Here is a 6,652-nt window from a genome sequence, read left to right as displayed (position 1 = left end):
AAAAAACGCTCAACGGGCTTCGCGTAACTCTTACATCCTCGTCTCCGTTAACGCACATCGACCCACCGGAAGTTTAAACCGTACGATGACACACAAAAAAAATGAAAAAAAACGGAGGAAGGGACGTTTTTATTTTTTCACGTTTTAAAAAAAAAAGGCTTAGATTAATACGGCGATCATGCATGAAAGGGGGAATATTACGTTTTTATTTACTGTAAAAAACGAAACAAAAAAAAAAGGATGGATTTGTGTTAATTGTTGAGTATAAAATAAATACTTTATACTGGATGTGTGCTGCTCTTACCTGGGGAGCATGGCTAAGCATCACTTTGTATTTTATAGGACTCGGACGAGAGCCTTAAAACCACAATTCTTTATTTTCGCGGGAGCCGGCTGTGATTTCCCTCGGCTGTCTGGGATTTTTCTGCCAGATCTTACTTTTTCTCAAGCCATTGTCCTGCCAGCTTTTGAGTGGTGCGGTAGCCTAGAGGAGGCAGTGAGTTCAATCCTAGGTAGAGGCAGATATCTCTCTCTCTCTCTCTGGGAACAATGAGAATATATCTGCTGAATGTAACTCCTCATCGGCAACAGGAAAGGCATCGGGCCAGTAAAACACACAGCTCCATTCAGTTGCCCAGACTCCACCCCGCAAGGGATTATGGGGTCATTAATAGAGGATGATGACAATACCTTTTGCACACGTAGCCCTCGACTTACGACCCCACCTGAGGCCGGAATTCATGTTGCTGTGTGAGACATTTCTTAAGTGGGTTTTGCCCCATTGTGTGACCTTTCTCGCCTCCATTGTTAAGCAAATCAGTAAGTAACCCAATTGTTAAGTGGCTTCCCCACTGACTTTTCTTGTCAAGAGGGTCGCAAAAGGGGATCATGTGATTTTTGGGACACAGTCCTAAATACAGTTGCCAAGCCCCTAGATTTTGATTGTGTGACCGTGGAGAAGGTTGTAAGTGCGAGCGCTGGTTGTAAGTCACTTTCTCCGGTGTTGTCATAACCAAGAAGGGGAATAAGTAGAAGACTATCTAATGCAGGCATAGAAACTTGCTGCTCGCTTTTCACAGCAAGCAGCACGTAAGCGTATCGATTGCAGTAGAGGGGCAGTCCATGTAGAATCCGCAAACCTATTTTTACGGTAAAATTGCAGATGTGAATTCTTTTCTCTCTCCCTGTTTCTCGACTGATGTTTAGCAGCTGTAGGAAAATATATGTGTGTAACATTTCAGGCAATTTGCAACCCAAAACCGGATCTCTCCATTCGGCACCCAGATTTAGCTTTTCCTCCTTTATTTTAAGTCACTAGGTGGTGCTGAAGTTCAAATGGATGGATGAATGGATAGATAGAGGGATATAGATAGAGGGAGGGAGGGATGGATGGATATAAGAGGGAGGGAGATTAGATAGATAGATAGATAGATAGATAGATAGATAGATAGATAGATAGATAGATAGATAGATATGGATAGAAAGATAGAGATAGAAAGATAGAGATAGAGAGATATGGATGGATGGATGGATGGATGGATGGATGGATGGATATGAGAGGGACGGAGTTAGATGATAGATAGATAGATAGATAGATAGATAGATAGATAGATAGATAGATAGATAGATAGATAGATAGATATAGATAGATAGATAGATAGATAGATAGATAGATAGATAGATAGATAGATAGATAGATATGGATAGAAAGATAGAGATAGAGATATAGAGAGATGGATGGATGGATGGACGGATGGATGGACGGATGGATGGATATGAGAGGGACAGAGTTAGATAGATAGATAGATATAGAGATAGATAGATGATAGATAGATGATAGATAGATAGATAGATAGATGATAGATAGATAGATAGATAGATAGATAGATAGATAGATAGATAGATAGATAGATAGATAGATGATAGATAGATAGATAGATGATAGATAGATAGATGATAGATAGATGATAGATAGATAGATAGATAGATAGATAGATAGATAGATAGATAGATAGATAGATAGATATGGATAGAAAGATAGAGATAGAAAGATAGAGATAGAGAGATATGGATGGATGGATGGATGGATGGATGGATATGAGAGGGACGGAGTTAGATGATAGATAGATAGATAGATAGATAGATAGATAGATAGATAGATAGATAGATAGATAGATAGATAGATAGATAGATATAGATAGATAGATAGATAGATAGATAGATAGATAGATATGGATAGAAAGATAGAGATAGAGATATAGAGAGATGGATGGATGGATGGACGGATGGATGGACGGATGGATGGATATGAGAGGGACAGAGTTAGATAGATAGATAGATAGATATAGAGATAGATAGATGATAGAGATAGATAGATAGATAGATAGATAGATAGAGATAGATAGATGATAGATAGATAGATAGATAGATAGATAGATAGATAGATAGATAGATAGATAGATAGATAGATAGATAGATAGATAGATAGATAGATATAGAGATAGGTAGGTAGAGAGAGAGAGATATGGATGGATGGATGGATATGAGAGGGAGGGAATTAGAGATAGATAGATAGATGATAGATAGATAGATAGATAGATAGATAGATAGATAGATAGATAGATTCCAAGTGGGAGGAATATATATATTTATTTCCCCCCACTCGGAAACAAAAGGCCTCTGTGACATCTTCAGACACAAACCCACCCAAAGCCAGGCTCCTAATTGGTCAACAAGAATGAAGAGAGGATGCCGTGAACCAGTTCCTCTCCCCACCCCACCCCTACACACCCCTTTTTAAAATATTTTTCACCAGAATGATGCAAAACCTTCACCACGTCTGCATCGGCCATGACCAAGTTGTCCTTGAAGGTGGTTAGTTCCCTTCCATCTGCTATGGGTCCTAGTTGGTTGTGCAAACAGATCATGGGCCTGGAGGGTTTCACACACACAACCCCCAAAAAGGGGGGACGGGACCCATTCGTTTCATAACAGCTGGCTGGATCACAGTTCCAGGATCCTTTTGAATAGAGAAAAGATTCTGTTTTTTTTTAAAGTCTCAGCGTTTTTAAAAGGAGCCCATCACAAAGCTGGAAGGTAATTGACAGCCAGCAGAGAATATTGAGGATGGGGAGGATTTGGAGGGGGGGGGGGAATGGCATGGAAGACAGTTTTCAGTTTTTGCCCCACTGATATTGGAAAAAAACCCTATTCGGAGAGTTTCACTCCCTGCAAAGGGTCCCCATTTATTTTATGCATCTGATATGGTCCTTTCTGAGGGGGTGGGGGACACAAAAATAGGTTGACTCATCCTTCCATCCTTCCGAGGTCAGTAAAACGAGGACCCAGATTGCTGGGGGCAAGAGGCTGACTCTAAACCACTTCGAGAGGGCTGTAAAGCTGTATATAAATCTAAGGGCTATTGCCTGCCTGCCCTCTATTTCCCTTTCTCATTCTCCTTCCTGGTGGTGCAGGGGTTAGAATGGAGTATTGTAGGGCAATTTTGCCGACTGTCAGCAGTTCGATCCTGATGGGGCTCAAGGTTGACTCAGCCTTCCATCCTTCCGAGGTGGGTAAAATGAGGACCCAGATTGTTGGGGGCAAGAGGGCAACTCTCTATACTGCTTAGAGAGGGCTGTGAAGCAGTATATAAGTCTGACCTATTGCTGATTAGGTGGTGCAGTGGTTAGAATGCAGTATTGCAAGCTGACTCTGCCCACTGCCAGGAGTTTGATCCTGACCAGCTCAAGGTTGACTCCTTCGTCCTTCCGAGGTGGGTAAAATGAAGACCCAGATTGTTGGGGGCAACAGGCTGACTCCCACTTAGAGAAGGCTTTAAACACTGCAAAGCGGTTTATAAGTCTTAAGTTAGACTTATATATCGCTTCATAGGGCTTTCAGCCCTCTCTAAGCAGTTTACAGAGTCAGCATATCGCCCCCAACAACAATCCGGGTCCTCATTTTACCCACCTCGGAAGGATGGAAGGCTGAGTCAACCCTGAGCCGGTGAGATTTGAACAGCCGAACTGCAGTCAGCTAAAGTAGCCTGCAGTGCTGCATTTAACCACTGCGCCACCTCGGCTCTTAAAAATAACCAAGACTGTGAAGTGGTATATAAGTATATGCTGTTGCTAAGTGCTATACTGTCAACGTACATCCTCTTTTCGGTTAAATTTGATCTTTCAAGTTTCAATCTAGCTCCCACTCGGTGTTCCTTTTCAAGATGGATGCAAGCAACAGCTGACTTCTCCATACAGTTACCCAAAGAAGATTGCTCCAGTCACCTAACCAACCTCCGGAAAGGCTTGATGGTTTCATCTTGGGGTTCTCCTTATCACCTTCTAGAATCCTCTCTTTCACCCCCAGAGTCGCTGGTTTTGTGAGACAGGGGCGGCTCCGTAGCTTTGACCAATAAGTACATGGAAAAAACTACAACAAGAAAGCACTGAAGATCCCCTGGAGTTCACCCCTGAGCCCCAGATACTCCCTTCTGAAGAAGGGCTAGTAGAAGGCTCTTGCAAACCAATGAAATGGCAGTTCCTCCAGGGGTTGCGACACGCTTCCTGGGGAGTGAGGGACTTGCGAAAGACATGTGGCGAAACACACAAAGAGAGCATTGCTTGCTGAGAACTTGATCCATCTGCCCGGTTTGATCAGAGGAGAATCTGGCCTTACGACCTTACTCGTGTTTTTAGAGCTGGGAAGTTGTCGGCTGGGGAATTCTGGGAATTGAAGTTTCACAACAATAGAAGTTGCCACGGTTGGACACACACCTGTATCTTAGAAGTTTCGATTTGAGCCAATTGGATCGATCAATTCAGCAGTGTACCATGGCCCAACATGTCACAATTATTGACATAATGCAAAATGCACCTAACTCTCCCCATTTACTTGCAGTAACCAACTCGGGACTTTGAGCAATACTTTGCCTTGGAGTCTGATTTACTTTTGGATGCTATTTGAAACCCTGACACGTCCTTTCTCTGCTTACACTACCGTGTTTCCCCCAAAATAAGACAGGGTCTTATTTTCTTTTGACCCCTGAAATAATAGCAATAGCAGTTAAACTTATATACCGCTTCATAGGGCTTTCATCCCTCTCTAAGCGGTTTTACAGAGTCAGCATATCGCCCCCACAGTCTGGGTCCTCATTTCACCCACCTCGGAAGGATGGAAGGCTGAGTCAACCTTGAGCCGGTGAGATTAGAACCGCTGAACTGCAGATAACAGTCAGCTGAAGTGGCCTGCAGTACTGCACCCTAACCACTGCACCACCTCTTGGCTTTATTTTCAGGGAGGTCTTATAATTTTTGAGGTGCAGGAGGCAGTGAGCTTGGTCCCCTCCTGGCTGCTGCTGTGTTGCAATATTTTCGGGGAGAGCTTATTTTGTGGGGAGGGCAGATTTTAGTACATGTGCTCCAAAGCCCAATTGGGCCTATTATACCCAATTACCCTGTTTCCCCCAAAATAAGCCCAGGGAGGGCTTATTTTGGAGGAAACAGGGTAATTGGGTATTTTATTTATTTCCCAAGTTGAATTTTTAAGGAAGGTGACTATTGCATCTTCGTAGGAGTTCATTTGTATTTGAACTTCCATCTTTTAAGAAAGAATTTTTCACTGCCTACTTTCTTGGAAGCCAAGAATTTTCCATGCTAAAAATAAATCTTAAAAGAGGCTTTAAAGATGCCCTTCCTCATTTTAACTTTTTTTTTTTAAAGCTTCAAATATTGCACAACGAGAAAACCAGAGAAAAACCTCTTATTTTTGTTTCCCACCCTGAATTTAATCAGACATGCCTTGATCAAGCCAAAAGGATAATAATTTATTGGTGGGGATGATAGTTAGTACCACAACTGTCTTAACCATCAAATTTAACAAAGGTACGCACGAGACAGACAGATCTTACAGGAACATTGCAACGGAGGCAGAAACCGGTTTAAATCAAGACTGTGTCTTCAGACGCAGGAGAAAAAACTAGTCCTGGAATTCTTTTTTGTACCTGATTTGTAAAAAATGGTGAGCTGTGCCTGCAGAGGAGCAAGAATTAATATAATCTTACATCCAGAAGAAACAAGGAGATTTCAGCCAAAGGGTGAATGAAACTGCTGAGTCGGTCAGTATAAATAGACAATCATACAAAGTATGGCTACAAACCAGTGGTGAGATTCAAATAATTTAACAACCGGTTCTCTGCCCTAAGGATTTCTTCCAACAACCAGTTTACCAAACTGCTCAGAAGGTTTTACAACCGGTTCTCCCGAACTGGTGCGAACTGGCTGAATCCCACCACTGCTACAAATGGTGGGAATCTGGAGAAGAGAGAGGCCGCAAACCGTTTGCCGGGTAGCTAAACACGATGAAAAGAGAAGGAAAATTAAAATCCCAAATGAGTCAACGCACTAGTCCTCGTGCAGAGAATTCCTAAATGGCTCCCGCTTGCCGAAAGCGTCTCACGGGGAATCTCTTACCTGCCAAAGCTAACGGAGCTTTAAAATCCAACTATAGTTTGGTTTCTAACTTGCGGCCGACTTGTGCTGGGTTTAGTTTTTATCCGCCGTCTGACGAGGAAAATGTTTTTAATGGATGCTTCGTTCGACGTTGCGCAGACCTGGGTATCCTACGCCCCCCCCCCTTTCGGCTGTCGCTGTCCGGC

Source organism: Thamnophis elegans, chromosome 14 (assembly GCF_009769535.1).
Source record: "Thamnophis elegans isolate rThaEle1 chromosome 14, rThaEle1.pri, whole genome shotgun sequence".
Lineage (NCBI taxonomy): Eukaryota > Metazoa > Chordata > Lepidosauria > Squamata > Colubridae > Thamnophis > Thamnophis elegans.
This window is presented reverse-complemented; position numbering follows the sequence as displayed.